Source organism: Manis javanica, chromosome 4 (genome assembly GCF_040802235.1).
Source record: "Manis javanica isolate MJ-LG chromosome 4, MJ_LKY, whole genome shotgun sequence".
NCBI classification, from domain to species: Eukaryota; Metazoa; Chordata; class Mammalia; order Pholidota; family Manidae; genus Manis; species Manis javanica.
Genome location: NC_133159.1, coordinates 32,409,998 through 32,433,938, shown reverse-complemented (window position 1 = coordinate 32,433,938; position 23,941 = coordinate 32,409,998). Strand labels below are relative to the sequence as shown.

Genomic DNA, 23,941 nt, shown 5'->3' with positions numbered 1-23,941 from the left:
ATAGAAAATATATTCGTGGACCATATCAGAATTAAGCCAGAAATCACTAACAGAAATATATCTGGAAAATTCTTAAATATATGTCTAACATATGCCTAAATAACCTATATGTCAAAAAGGAATAATTTAAAAATAACTTGAGCTGAATAAAAAGGAAGTATAATATGTCAAATTTGTGAGATGCAGTTGAAATAGTGCTTAGGGGGAAATTTATAGCAAGAAATGATTTACATTAGAAAAGAAGAAAGGTCTCCAATCAGTAATAGAAGTATCCATCTTTAAAAAAAAACTAGGGAAAGAAGAAAAAATTAAAACTAAAGCAAATGAGGAACGAAATAATAAAGATACGAGTAAAAAAATCAATGAAATGGAAACAGAAAAGCATTTCAGAAATATCAATCAAACCAAAAGCTGGTTCATTGAAAAATCGGTGAAATTAATAAACCAGGCTGACTAACCACTTAGATGACCTAGAAACAGTGCATCCCAGCAGTAATGAGCTTACACAGTGCCCAGATCTTGGTTTCTAAATACCATTAGCCAGTAAAAGGAACCAAGACTCCTTGGAAAAAGTAGACTCCAAGACCCAGCAGGGAAAATACAAGATGACCCTGGAGCCTCTTGTGGTGCCACAAAGTAAGGATGCCCTGATCAGCAGCACCAACAAAACAGCAATGGAATTATGTCAAATACAGGCGCCAGCATGAAAGCACTCTCAATGGCCAAAATGGGAGTGATTTCAGCCAAAACAATAAATACGGATAATTAAGTTATAACTCAGAAAATAAAATGAGTATCCATGAGGCCATACTGATAAAAATCAAAGTTGAATAAGCAGTTATATGGGGAAAAAGGACAACTGTTCCTTACAGAGCAATTCTGTTAATATATATGGAAGACTGAGGGACAAAGAAAATCACCATTAGCACACCACAGCCACGAGGGCTGCAGACAGGTCACCTGACACATGCTAAAATTAGTGGGTGGAAGTTTAAGGAAAAAGAGACATTTGCAGGGACTCACAGTGCCCTCCTCCAATGTTTATCAAATACAAAGGGAAAATAGTAACTCTCCAGTCAAGAAACCTGGCAGATGCTACCTTCACGAAGGATCAAAGTTAACATCACGAGTAATCAGATATAATGACATCGTTCCCCCTCCTCCATTTAATGCATGGAGAAGGCACATCGCTTCTGCAGTGTTCTTGCCTCAAACCCATCACCCCAGGCTAAACACGAGAAAACATAGGACAAACCCAAACGGAAGGACAGTCTACAAAATACCTGATAGGTGTTCCTGAAAAGTGCCAAGGGCATGAAAGACAGGAAGACGTAAGCAATAGTCACAGATCAGGGGAGTCCTAGGAGAAATGACAACTAAATGCACTGCGGGATCCTGAACTGAATCCTAGAACAGAGAAAGGGCATTGGTGGAAAAACTGGCAAAATTAGAGACAATTTTACAGTTTAGTTAACAGTTATTGTAGCGATATCGGTTTCCTGGTTTGGGTCACTGTGCAATGGTCATGTCAGATGTTAGTTAACATAAGGGAGAGCTGGGGGAAGCGTATATGGGAGTTCTTTGTATGATCTTTACAACTCCTCTGTTAAGTCTAAAATTACTTTTTAAAAAAGTTGGGAGAGCTTTTGATGAAATAGCCCCAAGGAAAGAAGTAAAGGCTCCTTTGTGCTACACGGGAAGAGTATGGACACTTTCAGACTGTAAATGAGACTCACGGAAGAGCGGCTCGCCTGTATCTGGGCCCCGCTGTGAGTCACTGTGCTCTTGGGACGCCAGTCTGAGAGCTGCTGATGGAGTTCATCTGACCACTCATATGAAGGCCTCCTGTTTTTAGGAGCATTCTTTAACTCTTTCTCTATTTTTGGCTTTTTATCCTGTCTCAACTAGGTCTTTGAAATGATGATGACCTTAAAATCCTTTTTAAATAATTGCTTTTTAAAAAAAAAACACCTGATTTTCCTCATCCTTCTAAGAGACTGATCATCAGGATGAGGGGGAGCAAACTGGCAATCCATCTTCTGATTCTGTTTCTAGCCAGCACAGATTTTATTTATTTATTTATTTGCTTACTTAAAAATTGCATTTACAGGGAAGCATAATTGCTGCAGGTCTCTTTTGCTTATACCACACTGTTTCACACACTTATGTTATTTGCATGGCCCCTGAAGGCATGAGTTTCTGACCCCAGGTGAATGTAAGAAATTATATATCATTTGTGGTGTTTGTTCATGATCTTTGCTAGTCAGAGCTCTTTCCCAGCCTGGCTGAGATTTCTAATCCTGCTCCTGCTGTTCTTTAGATTCCTCTTTGGAGCTGAGGCCTCAGATTTTCTTTTCATGACTTTACTACTTTTGTCCCTGTAGCATTTTTGGGTGGGCTGTGGGTTGCCAGAAGAGAACCCTTCCCCACCTTATACCCCATATGCACATAGAGTTAACTTAGACAAGAAATGCAAATTGCACAGAAGCCATTCCCACGGAATGAGAGCCATGTGGCCTGTCTCAGCGCAGGATTGGTTGGTGACCAGAATACCCACTGGGGTTCATGACTGCGCTGTCACTGGCTGCCTGACATAGGGTCTCACCAGATCTGAGAAGTTGCTTTGTGCTACGCCTCACATCTTTTGCACTAGAAGCTTCCAAATGGGAGGAACTTCTCTAATCATTTGGCTTAATGCTTCCTTAGAAGGGAATTCTTAACAACATCAAGCTCTCCTGGCACTTGAACCCAAACTCAGCCTGACTAGGCCACATTTTCATTTGAGATAATAAGCAGAGTCAGACCTATGGAACCCGATAGCTGAGCAGAATCTCTCCCCTCAATTTTCCGGAGTATTAGAAAGCCCCTGACCCTATTCCTGTCCTCTTAAGCTCCTTTTATTCTGAGTTTAGCAATTGTGTTCATGTTATGCTTTTGATAGGGTGAATCTTTGGATGTAGTCTTTTTGACTCCTTCCTCTGCTAAAATATCTCTGTGTCACATTTCAGTTGGTTTCCAGACCTGGCAAAATTGTACAGGCCCCTAGCTTTCTACAGCTGAAACTGGCAGTGGTTCTTTACTGCTATTGTCAGAGTTAACCTGCAAAGCTTTAAAGATGTGCATACGCCAAGACCCTCTGTAGAAACTCGGAAGCACCCATATTTTCCCAGGGCTTCACAGGGATTTTGATATGCAGTGCAGTCTCAAAGAGGGTCCTCAGGCTGCCAGGGACTTCAACTTACATATTTATTGAGTTTATCTTAATATTCTTGTTCTTGTTGTTCATAAATTAATGACTGTTCCCCTTAGGGCACTGATTCTAAACAAGGTCAGGGATTTTTCCGATCATAAAAACACTCCTGCTGGAGAGTCTGTATAACTCCTGGTGATTTTCACTCTCTGCCTTGGATTGCTGATGGGCCTCCACATATCTTAGGTATAAGGGTGTAGAAGACACATTAAGAACCAGTGCTCTCAGGTTGTGTTTGGGGTGTGGGTGTATGTGTGTGTGTGTGTGTGTGTGTGTGTGTGTGTGTGTGTGTGTGTATGCATTTTTATTTTAGCTCCCAAATTATTTACTTTTAGGTAATGAGAAGCAAGAAGAGGGATACACGTTGGCCTTGGCTGATTTTTTTCTGCATTGGAAACCACCTCTCCAAGGCCTCCAAACAGGCTGTAAGAAGGGAGCAGGACTTGAGCTGGCTTTCTGTTTCCTAAACACCATCCATCTTAACCAATGAAAGGAAGTTCTAAGAAAGTTAGAAGAAAACCAACATTAACCTCAGTCACTCTCATCTTGAGCATCACAGTAAGAGTCGTCTGACCTCTTACCATGATTTGGTAAATTATTTGAACTTCATCATGACATTTTCCTTTCTTATCTTTGGAAGAGGAAAGAAGATGAGGTAGGAAACAAAGGGACCTAGTCTTTGATCCTCATGCTGACATTTACTGGATGGTTTGCTCTCAGACAAGGTACTTGATTCATATTCATCATCTGCAAAATAGGGGGGAATCTGCCTTAGATGGTGTGGTAAGGATAATATTTCCCTATTTCAAAGATAAGGAAACTGATGCAAGGAAGGAAGCAATTAACTTAAGGTATCATAGGGTTTGATCCTAGATGATCTGACACGACTCAGAGCTGCCATACAGTTCTGCAGAGGATCAACATATACTTCTCATGTCTCAAGATGGCCAAGTTTAGAGGTTTCTGAAAATATTGTCCAATGTCGTACATTGGACAGTTCTTGAGTTAGGTGTTGGGAGTATTTTCATCTTTGACTGTGAGCTTTGCTAAGAATGCTGGCAATACACTTTGCACCCCAAAGAGAAGGTGGGTGCACATGGACTTAGCCAAGGGAGGTGTGCATGGGCTCATTTTGTAACAGAGACTATATAGTGGCAAAGTCTAAAATACTTACTATTTGACCCTTTTCAGACAGTTTGACAATTACTACTCTAGAAGTAATTTTTATCAGTGTTTATGGATGATGGCATTCAGCTCCAACAGGAAATATTTGCAGTTACTATTTCAAAAAATTAAAATTACTACTTTAAAAACAAATGAGCTATTTAATGAATGAGAGAGATAACAATGGGGAAGTTGCTTGTAGAGTACCTGAAACATAGTAATCTCTCCATAACTGCTGTCTCTACCCTCTCCTCCTTCTCCTTCATTTGATCTTAGTTTAATCTGTTATTTCCTTCCCCACAAACGAGGTCACAAGCCTTTTTATTGCATTATACTTAATATTGATCAGGTGTTTTGATGAATACTGCATTTAGAGAACTACAACCAAAGTGCCTTTTGAAGAGTGATATGAAATCAGAAAGGATAGAAGCTACTTTGGATGACAGAATTGGGTTCCAGATGTCATGGTAAAATGATGAACTGACTCTTACAATATGAAATATAATGGGGCTAAATGTAAGGTCTTGTGATGGGGTCTAGAAAATTGACTGCATGAGTACAGAACAGGGAAGATGTGTGGCTTAGCAGCCACAAATATAAAAAATACTTGAGAGATGAAATCAATAGCTGTACTGGTTAGGGCACAGATTCAGTTGCTGTCACAAAAACCTAAAATAACAGTGGTTTAAACATATTAAAAGTTTTTTCCCTCTCACAGACTGAGAATAATAGGTTGAAAGGGCAGTACCAGAAACCCAGGATTCTTCTATCTTGTTGCTTTGCCACCCTTCATCACAGGGCTATCAGGTTCACATCTCAGCCAATGGGAAAGGGAAAGGGGATGGACAGGGCATGACCCTTCGCTTTAAGAGCAGGACTAGGAAATTATACATGTCACATCTGCTTACATCCCATTGGCTAGAACATAGCCTCCTGGCCACACCTTCCTACAAGGGAGGTTGGGAAATGTAGTCTTTAGCTGGTAGCCATGTTCCTAACTAAGAATTTTATTACTAGGTAAGAAGTGGGGGAGAGAATGGATACTGATTGAATAATTAGCAGCTTTACAGTTAAGTCAGTATAATACAATAGTGCAATTTGTTTGTAAAAAAGTCTTGGACAATATTACATTGCATTGTTAGAAGTATGGCATCTTCTAGAGTAGTAATTGTCAAACTGCCTGAAAACGGCCAAATAGTATTTTAGACTTTGCTGCTATATAGTCTCTGTTACAAATTATTTTCTGTTTTTGTTTTTTACAATCCTTTAAAAATGTAAAGACCATTACTAGCTCATGCACTATAAAAAATTAGCCTATATCAAGAGCTATAGTTTTCCAACCTCTGTTCCAGAACAAGGGTTGTTGACAATTCTGTTGCCTTACGCTGTACAAGAATATGTTCAGGGGAGGTGATCAGGATGGGAAAGGGACTCCTGGTGAATTCACAAGTGCAATGATTGAAGGCATTGTTTACTTTTAGTCCTACAAAAGCTAGGACTCTGGGTGAAATGATCATTGTGTTCAGATATCTGAATGACAGTCAGGTGGTTAGGAGTGGTTATTCTGTATGTGTCCAAAAGGGGGAGCTAGCATCAGTGACAGGATGCTCTGGGAGACAGACTGGAGCCCAGAATAAGGAAGGACTTTCTCCTTATTTCTCCTCATTTATGGAGCCCTTATTGCCAGGCACTGTTCTAAGCACTTTACATAGATGGCCTTGCTTTATCCTCAACAACCAGGTGAGCACCATTCTTACCTCTACAGAGGAGACAAAGCAATATTAGGAGGTCATACAACTTGCCCAGGCATACAGGCTACTAAGTAGTGAAGACGTAACAACTCTCTACTGCCAACTTGATTGCAAAGTAAATGAGATTAGATATGCATATAGTTTAGCAGTGCCAGGCACATAGTAAGTATCATTGCTGGTAATAATAAGTTTTGTAATCTCCAGGAAGTACTATGTTTCTTACCATGGTGGTTGTATTGATTTCCCATGGGTATTGTAACAAATGATGACAAACTTTATGGCTTAAAACAACATATTCATTTGCTTAGAGTTCTGGAGCCCAGAAATCTGAAATCAGGTTTACTGGACTGAGTTCAAGATGTCAGTCAGCAGAGCTATGCTACTTGCCCAGCCTCTAGAGGAGAATCTGTTCGCTGCCTCCTCTAGCTTCTGGTGGCTTCAGGTTTCCTTGACTTGCGGCCAAGTCACTCTAATCTTGGTTTCTGTTGTCACATTGCCTTCTGCTCTTTGCCCTCTGCCTTCCTCTTACAAGGACACTTTGATTACTTTTGGAGTCCTCCCCAGATAATTCAGGATATTCTCCCTACCTCAAGATTAATCACACCGTAGATTAATCACACCTTCTGCCATATAATATAAAATAATATTCACAGTTTCCAGGGATTAGGAAGTGGATCACTTTAGGAGCCATTATTTGGTGTACTGCAATGGCATTTGAGCATAGACTGCATAACCACATGTTTTTCTTTCCACTATTAATTAGAAAAGACCCCTCCATCTTTTATAACATTTGATGATTTATTGGTCAGTCATAACATCTATTTATCCTTGTATTTTTTAGTGAAAATAGGATGTATTTTGTGTAAGGTATGAGTTAGAAGTAATACTTTTTGCAGAAACCCACAGCCAACACTCTTTATTGAATAATATATCCTTTCTCCCACTGATTTAAAATTCAGTTATCACTTACATATCACATAGCAAACACTATCCCTGAATCTGTTTCTTGACTTCATTCAGTTCCATTTTGTAGGTTTCTGCAATTGTGCTATTCTGTTTTATTTTACTGTAGCATAAAGTATATATTTATTGTTGATATCAGTCCCCCTCTCTCCTTTTTCAATTTTATTGGCTAATGGCTCTTCTACTGTTTTCTTTGTTATTGTGTATTTCAACATAAAAAAAATTCCTTACTGTCACTTTAATGTGGTCTTGGGAAAAGAGGAGGTAGGTGGAATTGTAATTGTCTGCCTTCCATAATAAGCCTATCATCCTATTTTTTTATTCTGGTGATTTTACTTACCCATTTCTAGTTTCATTCCAGATTATCTTCTGCCTATTTATATTTCAAAAATTCTTTCTACAGTTAAACTTTACAACCATATTATCAATCATTTTTATACTTAACCATACATTTTTATTGGCTATATTCCTCATTACATTTTCTTATGTAATATCTCTTCTTTCTTGAGTTCCTTATTCTGGCTTATTTTTCCCTTGGTTAGAATAGATTTTTAAGTGATTTTTCGTTGTTTTTTTTCTAATTTGATGAAGGATATTTAGATGACACATCTGTGTCTTCAAACCTGCCTTTCTTTTGTCATCCCATGTGAGAGAAATTATAGTTTGGCAGCTTATGCCATTCCTGAGTTAAAATAATATTTTCTCAGAATTCTATAAAAATTGTGCCATTGTCTTTTAGTGTTATGTTGCAGATGAGAAGTATGATGTCAGTCTGATTTTCTTTTCTTTTAAACAGCCCAAACTTTTTCTCCTATCAGGAAGCTTGTAGTTGTTTCTTTTTGTTTTTGGAATATCATACTACATTACTGCATCTATTACTGTGTATTATTTCAGTAATCCTGCTACATAGTACTCACTAAACCCATATGCTCTAAGGCCTGAAGTCTTACTTCAAGGAAATGTTCTTCTATTTCTTCCTTGATTTTATTAATCATTACCAATGATTGTCTTCTTCATTAACAATGTTGTCTTCTTCTGGAATTCTTATTAAATAAGACGAATTTTGGGTATTCTGGATCTCTCTGTTACATCTTATGTTTTATCTGATTAAATATTTTTCATTTTTGTAATGGTATTCCCAAATGAGCTGTGGTCTTGCCCCATTCCATACCCAATATCCGTACTGGGGACAAACTTTCCACTTTCCAAAGATGCTGTGGATAACTGCCATTCCATGTGGAGGGAACCAGCCTAGTTCCTGATGTCCTTTAACTTTGCTTCTGAACTCATGTCCATAACCTTCACCCAATCTCTGCTCTTCTGAGCTTTCCAGACCCTTTTCCAGGACCCTTTCTGGAGACCTATGTACTTTCTTCTTAGGGGATCTGTGCAGAATCCTGAGCTTATCAGCACTAATCAGCTTTTGCTCACCCACATCCCATCTACTTTATATCTTCCCCATATTCTTCAAAATGTCAGCTTTATTGATAACCTCTTTCTCTGGTTCCCAGCACTGCCACTGAATTTTGGTCAAATAAGTGGTTTTTGTTTGTTTGTTTTGTTTTAGGAATGGGAGGGGCTAAATATTGAGGCCAGTTTACCATCCCAGAAACCAGAAGCCCCACAGTGGAAATAGAAGAGGGGAATGAAGCATCACGTGGGCATCTGGGCCAAATGACCTTTCAGTTTCATATAGCTCTGGGAGGCTTTTCTCTAAAGTTTAAAGAATAAAAGAGCATAATTAAAGGTTTGAGAAACAACTTTTACAAAAAGGTCCAGAGAGATGGGGTTTAATTTAGTTGGGAGCACTGAATGAGGTGACACAAATGGTGGGTCACTAACATCTGCCAAAGATGTGGCAGGAGAACTCAGCGTAAATTATAGCCACAGTCAGTCGCTACAAAGACCACTTAACTCTTAAAAAATTGTGTGGCATCACAAGGCATTGTAAAGCCACGTTAAGAAGCCACCTTCTCTGGTGAGTTTTCTAGAAGGTTAAGAGCTCTTCTTTTTAAGGGAGGAGGATGGATTGAATTGGCTTCAGATTCCCTGGCAGCCCTACGATGTCATAATTATGATATCTCTGTGCATATGATGTTAGATGAGGAATGAAGAGCAGCAGTAGATAAACTCCTGAGGTTAAAAAATCTTGTTTTCACCCAGCCTTACGGATACACACACACACACACACACACACACACACACACACACACACACACACACACACACATATATATATATATATATATACACATTTTTTTGAGTGTGAGAGACTGTTTTTGTCAGGAACACTCTCTCCAAATCTTTAAAACCAAATGGAGGCATCTTTAGTTTCTTCCCTTACATGCTGGGGAGAACAGGAATTGCAGCGGCTCCCTCTCTCCCTGCAGATGGAGGCAGCTCTAGCTCCCAGCATGGATGGAGACCCACTCCACCTCGCCTGGCTGTCCCCTCCCCCAGGGCTGGGCAAAGAGGGAGGCTGGGAGAGGGCGTGGCGCTGGACCAGTGAGAGGAGTGACAGGCCCCCTGAGGTAGGTCTGCGCCTTATCAGAGAGCCTCCTGGGCTCAGGTCGGTTGTGGCCACAGGAGAGCCAGTTCCAAGCTCTGTGGTTGGTGACATTTCCGGCTGCCAGTGCCCAGCCAATCAGTGACAGGCCCAGCTAGTTAGGGCGATGACACATGAAATATGGTAATTTTCTGCTAAAGAGCCCTGGAAGGAGCGGGGAGGGAGAGAGGGAGGGAGAGAGGGAAAGAGGGAGGGAGAGGGCTTGGTGTGTGTGTCTGGGAGTGCGCAGCACATGCAGCGTCTGTGATGAGGTGGGAGGGTGACAGTGTGCTGGTATCAGTGGTTTGCCAATGGAAGGCATGCACTCTGATGCTAGGGCTAGAGGGACACGGCCTGGGAGTGGCTGTAGGACACCAGGGTTGCCCTTCAGGTAAGCTGCTCCCGCTGCTGCTGGGTGGGAACCAGAGGAGAAGCAGCTGGTGCTGTTTGGAAGGTCTGGGGCACCTGGGGGAAAAAAAAAACTGTGAAAGGCATTTCCTTTCCTTTGGGATCCATAAGTTAGTAGTTTTGGTGTCTTCTCTACTTTAAAAGAGGTATCTTTAAAAGCCCAAGCAAACTAGAGTGCCATCTGGGTGGCAAAAGCACTTGATGAATGTTAAAAAAAAAAAAGTGGGTGTGTGTGGCTGGAAGTTGTTTACCTCCCTCACCCTGTTTTCCTACCTCCATGCCCAGCTGAGCCCTGAAAACAAAAAGGAAAGGAAAAATAAAGCCATCGCTTTAACGAAACCTTGAAGAAGAAAGAGCCTAAGTCTGAATCATTAGAAATTCTAGTTTCAGGTGGTAGTTTGGATTTCAGATTCTGGTTGAAAAAAAGTTGTCTTGGAACAAAATCTGGTCCTAGATTACATTATAGTTTAGAAGTAGTGCCACACGATTCTTTAGTTTGAGGACATGGCACCTGAGGGTGTAGGGCAGGATGGGGCCAGGTATGCCCTGTGGTTAACTCTGAAGTGGCAGATATTCCCACTTGCTTCAGCCACCTTGCAGGCTTCCTGGTCTTTTAGCTGAACTTAGAAGTTCATGAGTGGTGACAGCCTGCTGACAAGCATCCTCTGCATTGTCTGACCCTGTGAACATGTGTGTTCAGAAGTGAGGAATTACAGTGTTTACATAACATGCTGATGACTTAATGAGGAGCTCATCACTGCAATAAATAGTGTCTAGTTTTATACCTTACATTTGCATTTTCTCTGTCTCTGTACATGTATATTATATATATATATATATATATTTTAAGGCACCGATAAATGAAATCATTATCACTGAGTGCAAAACTGCCCTGCGTCCTTAGGCATGGGACTGGCTTCCTGCGCTTGGAGTAATAGCTATTCAGAAGTGATAATTGGTGTACTGTATCTTTAAAAGGTTAAAACCCCTTTCAAAAAAAGGTCTGGACTCATAGTGGAAAAGACAGGCGAGGCATGGGTTGGCTCTGGATTCAGAAAACAGCTGCTGATTAGATTCTGTGTCTGCGGGCTGAATTTATTCCGTGTTTTTCAGCAGCAGGAATTCAAGAGGGATGCTACTGTTTGGGTTTCTGATCGTGATTTATATTTATTCAGAGGAATAACAGAGGGTGGATCTGTTCCCGGCGCGAGCATGCTCACAACCAGCCGACTCTCCCATTATCCAACTGCCTAGTTTGGTGCTTTAATGTACATGTATATTCCGTGTGCATATGTGTGTACACAAACACACATGCATTCCTGGATGGACATATGTATGCACAGTTTATTATTCAAGGACAATTCTTTCAGTAAGATTTTTACCCCTTACTTGAAACAGGTGTTCATGAAAAAAATGCACAAAATGCTGACTGACCGGATTAATTCATGAAGAAGGGGCTGGAACCGTGGGTCAGAGAACACAGGACCAGTTTGCCATCCCAAGGCCGAAGGTAGGGACTCTGGATTTTTATTGGACGGATGGATTCCTTGCGCTATATTTTATTTATTGTGGTTTTGCCTGCGGCCGCCACGGGAACGCGAAATAGCGCGCTGCGATTCCATCTTGTGGTTGCCTTTCTTGGGCAAGGTGTCCGTTAGCGGAGGCGCAGGGCCAGCGGGTGGGCGGCTGCCCGGCCTGCGGTGCCCTCGGTGGGCTGCGCCGGCTGCGCGGCCTGGTGCGGGGGGAGCGGCGAATCTCCAGTGACCCCCGCGTGTCCGCCACCGGCGGCGGCGGTGTAACCCCCTGCGCGCCGCGCGCTCCCCGCTCGCTCGCCCGCTCGCCGCCGGCTCGGCACCGGCGCACTGGCGGCCAGCCCTCTAATGAGCCTCAGCTGTGGGCGACTGCATAGCCTCCTGCTGCACCTGCCTTTCTGCTGCTGCTCGGGATTGTGCAGGCCGCCCCGAGCGGCCTCGGTTGCCCTAAATGAGATTGGGACGGTGCCGGGTGCCGAGGCAGAAGGGAGGTCTTTCCCTTCTCCCGCTTATCCTGGTCCTGCAACCTACAATGTTTCTAAAGCAAAATCACAGCCTCCTTCCGCTCCAAACAGAACAAAACGAAAAACAAACTCCTGCCCTCTCGGGGATTCTTGCCTTGCCTCTAGCAGAGTGGGTGCCCCCTCTCCTCCTTATGACCCACATTTTACGGTCTTTGACAATTAGAGACCCTGAAGGTGCTGAAAGGCCCCTGATGAGATGGTACGGGCTGCCTGAGGACTCCTGAGCGTGGCGGACCACCTGAACCCGGGTAGACTTGGACGGGAGTGGTGCAGAGGAACTCGGAGGCCAAGCGCTGGGTTCCTTGAACGCAGCTGCTTTGGTTTATATTGGCAGGTCAGGACTACTATGTGGCTTGTCCCTCCCTTGAAGTTTGGGGGCAGTGGTTACAGGCAGGAGCTCTGAGGGGTCTGGTCGCTGGGTGAACAGCACCTTGGCGCTCTTTCTAGTGCGCACCCTCAAGTTTCTGGCAGCCCTTGACACTGAAACCGCAGCAGCCAGGTCCCTCCGCCCCCTCCAGCCACAGCAGGTGCTTCAGCTGTGTTAAACTGGCTTGCTTTCTGGGTATGGGGGGAGGGGAGCCGGGAAAGAATGAGGTGTGCGCTGAACTCTTCTCCACGGAACGTTCTCCAGCCCCTGTTTGTGTGATTATGTAACCTCAACTAATGATCAGACCGAGCGTCTGAACAGCTCCCGCACCATTCCTGGTCCTCCCCCGGCCTGAAGAAGTTGGGTTCCACGTTTAAGATGTTTTTATGTAACTATGTGTACATATGCTGGGGGCAGGGAGAATGGGGGAAGTGGGGAAGTGGGGGAATAATTTGAGCAATTTATATGAAGAACAGACGTGCAAGGACCACATGTCCCTTGGCGACAGGGTGGAATTAGCCTTGGGTTGGTGTTGATCTGAAATTCCTCCCACATCCCTTCCAGTCAGTCATTGTCTGAACTTTCATTTGGTCATTTCACCCGTCTTGAACCCCGGAGAGGGTCGGAATCACTGAATTACTGACTGAATGGGAGACGTGAGTCCTGAATCCACGGTGACAGCCTGTTTTAGGCTAACTTGTTTTCAGTTCCAGCTGTTCTTCATGCTTCCCTGAGGGGAAGAGTTTCTGTCCCCCCTAGGGTTTCAGTTTTGCTCTGGGGTTGGGCTACATTGTCGTGCTGAAGAGCAGACCGCTGATGCTGGCTGAGCTGCTTAACATATGCTCTTTAAAACCACAATGACTTGCAGAGACTGGAGGCCCTGAGCATTCTTGCATTAAAATATTGAGGGCTTTTTCTTTTTTTTTTTGCAAGGTAGGAGAACAGCTGTCCCTATCTGCAGGCCGGAAGGGAAAGTGTATGTGCAATTCTTAGCTCTCTCTCCTTCCTCCCCACTCACTCTGCTTAGTTAAGGCACCCGCAAGACATGACTTGTTCCATTGAAGCCTTTTATTGTGCCCCTTAGGGAAGCTGGGCAGATTGTTAATTTGGTGGAGAAGTCTGGCCCCTTCAGGCTAGGATTATTCTTTACCCTCAACACCCTTGCAGGCCTGCTTTAAGGGCCAAGTACAAGGGTGTACACCACGGCAGTGGATCAAGATATGCTCAGTTGGCACCGTTGTAGAACTGAACTGTCTCCACCCACTGTGTTTCAGTGGCAGCCAGCCACCTTGGAGTAGAGAAGTGTGTGCTGTCTTTGGTCCTTGTCAAGTGAGCCATTGAGGCATTTAGTGTGTGAAAGTTACAGGCAAGAAGAAAATGCATTTAGTCTGAAGTCCTGGCAGATTCCAGGCCCCAGCTTGATGAAAGATAAGATTAAGAAAGCTGTGTGACAACTGGATAGCTTTTAACTTGTTGCTCACTTTCTACTCTGTAGTTCCCTGATGTCTTTCAGGTTCTTTTCTGTTCTCTACACTGTCCTTCAAGGAGGCCCTGACGTGCTGTTCTTCATTCCATTTCTGGTGGAGTCAGAACATATTTACAACTTTACAGATGCACCGAGCAGGCAGGGCCAGAGACACTGGCTACATGAACAGCAAGCACTGGTGTTTCTGGCCATATTTGCCAAAGCCCACAATCAATGTTATTCTTCATCTGTAGAGTGGGCATAATCATCATAGCTTTACCAAGCCTACCAACATAGTATGAGAAGAAAAGGAGATGGGCTAAAAAGTAACAAGTGCTCTGTGGCTGATGTGTGTTAGGATAATGGCACAACAGTCTGGAACTCACATTTACACAATTTCACTTACCCAGTTGGGACCTAAGTTGTGAACCAAGAGAGATGTCGTTAAGTCCATAAACATGTATTTTGATCACTGCAGAAAATTTCATACTCTTTTCCAGGACTCTTCAATTACATAAAGTTCTGAGAGGGTTAGTTATTAGTTTGCTGAATATACCTAGCAAATTGGAAGAGATTGATAAAATACTATACAAGGGTTATTAAAGTTCTTTTGTCAAGTATCAGTAAGAAGTACTAGTAATGTAAGAAATGGAAAAGCTAAAATAACTTGCAGTGAAATTTGAAAGGCACAGGAATTCAAAGCATAGCATTTAGGACTGTATAAGTATTTAATGTAAGCAATTCAGTGACATTTTATATATTTTCATGGGTCTTCAGAACTCTGTTTTGTAGCATAATTGATGCTCATAATGACCTCTGTGCATCAAGAACAATTTAAATGACTTTTATGTGTCCCATTTCAGAAGGCTTGAGAATTTGAAGTATAACCCCAATAATTTAGTTAACATGATGCTTAAAAGGAAAAAACTGCATTTATGCAGGATAACAGCACTTCTGGGGTTTTTGGACAGCCAGGAGCTTACTGATCAAAATTATAACTATAAAGCCTTTCTGTTGAAATTAATTGAGAACTTTATGATCTTTTGCTGAAATTTAGCAGACACCTATTATGCTGGTGTCAGCAGTACTTAGATTCTAACATTTGATGCTACAGAAAATGCTAGGAAGGAGACATGGGACCCTCAGCCTGCACTGTGGTGATCAGAGACACACATAGAGCCTCCCAACTTGGCGACTTGAGTTCTGGCATTAACTGGAAAAGACCCCATTAGAAGAGACAAAGCAGGAGAGTTTGGCATGCGTTTCTTACGTCAGTGAAGGGAATGTGGACACATGACCACCGCTGTGCTTTTAAAAACTCATCAGAAAAACTAGTTTGAGATGGTACGGCAACACCTTTGTGCTAAACTGTGGTGTTAACACAATTCAAATATTGTGTCCCAAACCGGAAGGATGTCTGCATTACATGAACAGTGCTAAGCTTGCTTGAGCCTCTGATGATTTGCTTAGTTACAGCTTACTAAACCCTGTAGCCTAAACAAAGGCTACAGGAAAAACAAAAGTAGAGGAAAAGGAATGCTGACACCTTTTAAGAAGTATTTTTAAATTCAATGCATACGTATATGTGTACATCCATATATATAAACAAAGTGTTACTGATACAACAAGATGGAGACGAGGATATCTTCTGAAATCTTTTAGAAGGAGCTTGGAAGGCAGAGGAGGTAGGGGTTGGTGGTGGGATATGATTGAATCACACCTTCTAGAGTAGAAAGGTGACACTTTGGCAGGGTTACATTTGGGAATATGTGCTTTGGCCTGTTAATAGCCATCATGAGTGCTATGATTCCTCTTTTCATTACTAAGTGTTGCAAAATACCAGGTGTGGTTGGGCATTCTTATGAAGAAAGAAGGGTGGAGCTTACATCTAAATGTGCATAGAGATGAACCGAATGCCGCCGATTTGGGGAGTGAAGCCAGAGAGAAGCATAGGGAAGTTAGTCTCAGAAACTGGGAACTCGCAACAGCTGTGGGTTCTTGAATTGGGGTTCAGGGCCAACTTTTCAAAAATGAGTAATGCAAGCATGACTGGGATCTAAAGAAATCTGATCAACAAATAATAGAAAGAGAAGAAGACAAAAGCAGTGTTATAAATACATGACATGCTTGGTGTAAGTCCAGGGAAAGGAAATCCCGGGGCAAAATACTTCTAAAACCAAAATCAGTCAAAGGGAGAAATAAAGTTTAAAACCTGTTTATTGCTCACAAACTGCAGTCCCAGGCCATCTTTCTTCTCTGCTCAAGCAGCAACCACACCGACCCTCTCTCTCACCTCTCAGGTACAGATAAGCCCTCTGTTGCCCACGTAATTACCCATTGATACTTCTCCACCCCTGAGGAAAGATGCAAATGCACTAAAACCATACTTCTCTCCACCTCTGAACGCCTGTTGATATGCAGATGTACCAAAGCCAGGTGAGATATTCTGGAAATACTACAATTTTACCCACAATCCACCCCTCCAGAAATCTCACCTTACAATTTACTCGATCCCCTTCTTCCGACCAATCTAGTAACATGCAATAGCAACAGCAATAAAATCTTGATAATCCTCAAGCCAGAGGATTCAGCCTATGCAGATTAAGTAAATGTACTTTACAGCACAATTTCTCACTAAGCACAAAATACGTTTCAACACTTGTTTACTCATTCCTAACAATCATGCTAGATTGCTCACAAAACTTTTACCAAACTTTAGACAAAGTCAAGCCTCTCTTTAAACATAATTTTCTTGACAACAGCAACACAATCATAGTTCTCAAGCCAGAGGATTCAGCTAGGTTCAAAGTCCCATGCAGATTAAGTCCAAAGCTCGTCCATTCCAGCCATCACACGGCAGCTGCAGCCAGGGGGCACATCCAGGACACAAAGACCATAGAGGCAAATAACCATGATTGTCGGGGGCCAATTTGCTGTTATTACAGGAATACACAGAAGGCTAGCTTCTAGGCCTTTTCCCCAAGGTACCAGAAGAGCCAGCCATCACCGATCCATGTGTTGAAATGTCCAGGGCAACATCCATTTTACTCCTAATTGCTGCACCCATCCTTGCAACACATGTCCAATAAAGTGGGTACCTCGATCGCTCTCAGTAACCGGTGACTGACCATAGGCTGCAGAGAGATGCTCTAGGCCCCTCTTGGTGGTTTGCTGATCTGCACAACGTGCAGGGCACTCCTTCTGGACTCGGCTGACTTCTTCAAAGGTGAAAGACAAGCCACACCAATGGGCCCATATTGTCTTTTGAGGTGTCTGTGCCATGCCACTCCATGGCCTTTGGGTCCAGTCTCACACCCACCTCGTGATGGGATAGGAGGTTATTACCTTGGTTGGAGCTGTTCCGGCAATGGGCTCTATAGCCAGCAAGGTGTGGTACCCAGCAGCCAGTTGCTTCAAGGTGACCCAGACCTCTGCTCCTTTCTATGGTTGTGGCCAGGCTCTGGCCAGCAACAAGAGCAGCAGCAGTGGCAGAAGCAGTAGCTTTAGGCTCGGGCCATGGGTCGGGGTCGGTGTCGCTAGCAGCGATGGTGGTGCCTCCACGACCACATGAGCATATAGACACATGTCCCTCAGTGTGAGTGCCACTTCTCCCCATCATTTCTAGGGGCGGCCCTCCCAAAGGTCACACCCATTATGACAGGTTTCGGGTTCACAGGAACCCTGCCGACTTTCGGCAATTGTAAGTCTGGGGAGAGGAAATCCCAGGGCAAAATACCTCTAAAAACCAAAATCAGTCAAAGGGAGAAATAAAGTTTAAAACCCATTTATTGCTCACAAACTGCAGTCCCAGGACGTCTTTCTTCTCTGCTTAAGCAGCAACCACACCGACCCTCCACCTCACCTGTCAGGTACAGATAAGCCCTCTGTTGCCCAAGTAATCACCCAATGATATGGAGATGAATTTCTCCACCCCTGAGGAAAGATGCAAGTGCACTAAAGCCATACTTCTCTCCACCTCTGAACGCCTGTTGATATGCAGATGTACCAAAGCCAGGCGAGGCATTCTGGAAATACTACAGTTTTACCCACACTTGGTCTGCTGAGTTGTCACCAAAGTTAGTCTATTCAGTCGTTCACTACAGGCTCAGTGGGAGACACTGAAGCTGTCTTAAGATCAGAGGAGCCCTGATAAAAATGAGCTGATTTAACTTTAGTAGAAGAATTCTGAAAGCCTCCTCAATCAAGACTCAATATAGTAGACCGTTGACATTCTCTATGGATACATCTCAAACTCTTGGCAAATCCCCAAAGTTACAAATGCATAGATATTTGCATTGGCTCTTGACTTCCTTCTGAATCAGGTTTCTGTACAGAAAGGAGAGCTTCCCATGATTATTTACAGCCCACCAATTATTTGCCTTTTCAACTTGCACTCAAGGAAATAAAATTTCTCTCATTTCCAGAGAGTTTCTTTTTTTCCTGGTGGCATCTTGGGATTGGCATCTTGACAGGGCTCCCCCTCTAGCTAAGAGACTTGTTCTTGTGCTGTAGCTTTGCAATGCACAGTTCACACTTGTGCTTCACAAAAAGGATGATTGCCATGTGACATGGCTATTTGGGGTTCACAAGTGACCGAATAAGTGAATGTTCAATCTACAAATGTCAAGCATTTGCTGGAGTTGATAAAAAACTGCACATATGTGCAACTACCCAGACCTCCCCCACCTGGCTCCCTGTCCCACAATATACACTTAAAATACTCTGAGAAACTTCTCTTGATTGTCAGCAAATCTCTATGAAAAGAATTGGGGCATCACACAGCTGAAGAGTATGGGAAAGGACTTAAAATGAGACCTCCACCATTGAAATTTAGGTAAGAGAGACAGAATGTAGTTGTTTGCTCCATTAAAAATTTTTTTAAATGCCCAATTTTTAAAATATCAAAATTTGAGATTTCAGATTTAAAAAAACCACCAATAAAACCATTGTGATTATGATTATATTAAAAAAGCCAGAACAGAATGTACTCTGGAGGTTGGGCCTTGATGTACCTTATTGGAAAGATTCTTGCAAGAATGTTTCTGGAGTGTTTTGTGTAGAAGCTTTTAGAATTTTAAGTAGATATAAGAGAACCCCAGTTACAGTGGAGAAGATCATCTCTGCCAAGCAACTAGAGTAGATATGGCAGGAGCCACAGCAATTTGTTATAAGTTGCATATTAAATTTTTCCTTATGAACTTCTTTTTAAATAATTTTAATTGAATAGCCACTAGATACAAAAGAACACTTACAAATTGTATATAAAGGTATAAAGAATGATAAAGTGACCAATGCTCATGTACTCACCAGCCAATTTAAGAAAAAGAATGTTACTCTTAACCTCTGAAGGGTGGTACCTTCTCTGTCCTCTTCTGTCTTCTCCCTTTTCAGGGATAATCATTTTCTGGACATTTCTGTCTCTTTTCCCTCTGCTTTTCTTTATTGTCTTACCCCTGATGTTTGCAGCCCTAAACACTATCTTGTTTAGTTATGCATGTTTGTGAACTTCATATAAATGGAATCATACTGTTTGTATCCTATGTTCTGATGTCATAGTTAGCCCATGCATAGCAGAAGGCTGCGTTGGTTGGCAAACAACTGAAGTATTTCCATATCAGTTGGTGGTAACTTGCTGCTTATCTGACTCCCCAACACTCGCTTGTGTGCTTTCCTGAGACCTTTTCAAGTCTCTTCACCTTCCTGAAAGAATTACCTCTGGCCAGGCAGGGGGATCTTGGGACCCAGCTCCAACACTACATTTGGGACCCCTTCTGACTGGACAGTCCCTGTGCCAACTGGTTGTTAAATATTTCACTCTTGGATTAGTTCATGTTGTTGAGTGTAGCTGAAATTTTTCCATTTTGCTGAACTATAGTATTCTCATTAAATGAATGTATTTCAGTTTATCTATTTTATTGTTAACAAACATTTAAGTTATTTCCAGGTTTTTCTGCTACTGTAAATAACATTGCTGTGAACATCAGCAGCATTTGGTTCCCTGGTGAGCATGCATGTGAGTTTGTCTAGGGAATATACATAGGAGTGGAATTACTGGTCCCAGACTGTGGGCATCTTTAATGCTTCTAAAATAGTTCAAAATTAATTTCCATTATGTTGTGTGAATTTCATTTCCATACAAAAATTAATTTTCACTACATTTAACCAATGCATTTCTATACTCAACAGTGGCCTATAATCACTCCCTTTGCTCTGTATCCATGCTAAGATTTATATTTTGTTGGATATTGTCAGAAATTTTTGCTGGTCTTGTGTGTGTGCAATATCTTCTCTAGTTTTAATTTGTATATATTTGATTACTAAAGAGGTTCAGAGTCTTGTCATATGCTTTTGGTCTTTTTGATTTTCTTTTATTTGTGTGTGACGTGACTTTTCAAGTCTTTTGTCCCTTTATTTAAAAATTGAGTAGTTTGAAAACCGAGGATTAAAGATGGCAGCATGAGAGGTGAGACAGAGACCTCCTCCTAAAACCACATATAATACAAAAATATAATTAATACAACTAATCCTGAAAGAGCAACAGGAAAGAAGGGTTAAGGATTGCGCAGAGCTTACTGCTCAGGAGAAAGGACAGGTAAATAAAATTGTCTGGGTGCACTCTGCCCAGACTGCATACACCTGGAGAAAAGAACAGACCTCATGGAACAGGGTAACATACCAAGGACGTGACCTGGTGCTATCCAAGCCCTTCCCCAACCCCAACTTATGGCCAGGAGGAAGAGAAACAGCATGGGGAGGGAATAGAGGCCTGGAACTGCTGAACATCTAGCCCTGGAGATCTGCTGTGGAGCATGAACCTGGTGCTCTGGTGCTCTGGTGATTAGTGGGGTTGGAAAGCTAAGATAGGTGGACTACCTGGAGAGACTGAGATTCCAGCTGCTTGAGGAAAACAGGGATCCATATCCAACTGATCTGGGTGGGCAGTCTGAGAGACTTCCTAAAAGCAAGAGGGCTGCCAAAGGGTTAAGGATTGCACAGAGCTTACTGCTCAGGAGAAAGGACAGGTAAATAAAAGTGTCCGGGTGCACTCTGCCCAACAGGTTGGGAACTTTCATGATCTTCAGGTGCTCCATTCCCCTGGCTGGCTACACAGCTCTAAGGCCCCCCACCGTGATATGCAGCCTGCTCTGCCTTTCTCCCTGCCAGCCTGCATCTGGCTCGCAAATTGGCAAACCCTGTCCTGGCATCAGCCCAGCCAGAAGGAAGCCCCATCTACAGCAACTACAATAGCAAAGCATAGAGGCTTATACCTGTGTCCTTAGCCCACTGGTTCTGACCATGGAGACAGGCATAGCAGCCAGGAAGCAGGAAACAGCTCTTTCCTCCCCCCAGGCATGAATACCACTCCCCTGCAACCCCCAACATTGCTCCAGGGGCTGAGCAGCTCCAGAAGTAGAACTTCTGGGCACTAGAGGGTGCCACATACACATATGAAACGTCAAAGGAACCTGGTTCAAAGCAAAATTGTAAATACACCGGAAAAAGAATCAAATGAAACCAATCTCATGAATCTTCCTGAAAGAGATTTCAAAATAAAAATCATAAACATGCTCATGGAGGTACAGAAAAATATTAAAGAACTCAGGAATGATTTCCAGTCAGAGATCCAATCATTATGGAACACAGTATCAGAAATGAAACATACAATGGAAGGTTTTAAAAGCAGAATAGATACAGTAGAGGAGATGATAAATGAAATAGAAATTAGAGAAGAGGAGTACAAAGAAGCTGAGGCACAGAGAGAAAAAAGGATCTTGAATAATGAAAGAATATTGAGAGAACTGTGTGACCAATCCAAATGGAACAATATTTGTATCATAGGGGTACAAGAAGAACAAGAGAGAGAAAAAGGGATAGAAAGTGTCTTTGAGGAGGTAATTTCTGAAAACTCCCCAATATGGGGAAGGAGATAGTCTCTCAGGCAATGGAGATGCACAGATCTCCCAACACAAGGGATACAAGGAAGACAACACCAAGACATATAATAATTAAAATGGCAAAGATCAAGGATATGGACAGACTATTAAAAGCAGCCAGAGAGAGAAATAAGATCACATACAAAGGAAAGCCCATCAGGCTATCATCAGACTTCTCAGCAGAAACCTTACAGGCCAGAAGGGAGTATTTAATGCATGGTGTATTTAATGCAATGAAGCAGAAGGGGCTTGAACCAAGAATACTTTATCTGGCAAGATTATCATTTAAATTTGAAGGAGGGGTTAAACACAATTTCTAGATAAGCAAAAGCTGACAGAATTTACCTCCCACAAACAATCTCTACAGTGTATTTTGGAAGGACTGCTATAGATGGAAGCATTCCTAAGGTTTAATAGCTGTCACCAGAGGTAATAAAACCACAGTAAAGAAAGTGGAACAGTTAATTACTAAGCAAATGCAAAATTAAATCAACTACCTCCAAAGTCAGTTACGGGATAAACAAAGAGTACAGAATATGATACCTAGTATATAAAGAATGGAGGAGAAAGAAAAAGGGGGAGAAAAGAACCTTTAGATTGTTTGTAATAGCATACTAAGTGAGTTAAGTTAAACTCTTAGATAGTAAGGAAGTTATCCTTGAACCTTTGTTAACCACGAATCTAAGGCCTGCAATGGCAATAAGTACATACTTATCGATGCCCTTAATGTAAATGGTCTGAATGCACCAATCAAAAGACATAGAGTCACTGAATGGATGAAAAAACAAGACCCATCTATATGCTGCCTACAAGAGACTCACTTTAAACCCAAAGACATACACAGACTAAAAGTGAAGGGATGGAAAAAGATATTTCATGGAACTAATAGGGAGAAAAAAGCAGGAGTTGCAATGCTTGTATCGGACAAAATAGACTTCAAAACAAAGAAAGTAAGAAGAGACAAAGAAGGACATGACATAAAGATGAAGGGGTTAATCCAACAGGAAGATATAACCATTATACACATCTATGCACCTTACACAGGAGAACCTACATATGTGAAACAAATACTAACAGAATTAAAAGCATAAATAGAAATGCAATTCATTCATTTTAGGAGACTTCAAAACTCCACTCACTCCAAAGGACAAATCAACCAGACAGAAAATAAGTAAGGACACAGAGGCACTGAACAACACATTTAAACAGATGGACTTAACAGACATCTACAGAGCCCTACTCCCAAAAGCAGCAGAATACACATTCTTCTCAAGTGCACATGGAACACTTTCAAGAATAGATCATATACTAGGCTACAAAAAGAGCCTCAGTAAATTCAAAAAGATTGAAATTGCACCAACCAGTTTCTCAGTCCACAAAGGTATGAAACAAGAAATAAATTACACAAAGAAAACAAAAAATCCACCAACATATAGAGGCTTCACAACATGCTCCTAAATAACCAATGGATCAATGACCAAATAAAATCAGATCAAGCAATATATTAAGACAAATGACAATAAATCAACACTCCAAAATCTGTGGGATGCAGTGAAGGCCATGCTAAGAGGGAAGTATATTGCAATACAGGCCTACCTAAGGAAAGAAGAACAATCCCATATGAACAGTCTAAACTCACAATGAATGAAATTAGAAATAGAAGAACAAATGAGGCCCAAAATCAGTAGAAGGAGGGATATAATAAAGATTAGAGTATAAATAAATTAAATTGAGAAGAATAAAAAATAGAAAGAATGAAAGCAAGAGCTAGTTCTTTGAGAAAATAAACAAAATAGATAAACCCCTAGACAGACTTATCAAGAAAAAAAGAGAGTCTACACGCATAAAAAGAATCAGAAATGAGAAAGGAAAAATCACAGAGACACCACAAAAATACAAAGAATTATAAGAGAATACTATGAAAAATTATATGCTAACAAATTGGATAACCTAGAAGAAATGGACAACTTTCTAGAAAAATACAACCTTCCAAGTCTGACCAAGGAAGAAACAAAAAATCTGAACAGACCAATTACCA

The 23,941-nt window shown here is 41.9% G+C and overlaps 1 protein-coding gene across 8 annotated transcripts in view; it reads left to right on the top strand.

Annotated features, from left to right (window-relative positions):
* HIVEP3 (HIVEP zinc finger 3) overlaps positions 1 to 23,941 on the top strand; it is a 474,019-nt gene that overhangs the window by 84,216 nt on the left and 365,862 nt on the right. For 5 of the 8 annotated variants that reach the window (XM_073233748.1, XM_073233749.1, XM_073233746.1 and 2 more), the window contains one exon: positions 11,480 to 11,591. The exons of 1 other annotated variant lie outside the window; for it this stretch is intronic. The gene's annotated coding sequence lies outside the window, so the exon portion shown is untranslated. Of the gene's footprint in view, positions 1 to 3,585; positions 3,976 to 9,940; positions 10,065 to 11,479; positions 11,592 to 23,941 lie in introns of those variants that run through there. 2 more of the 8 variants (XM_073233751.1, XM_037002243.2) reach the window with 2 other exon arrangements.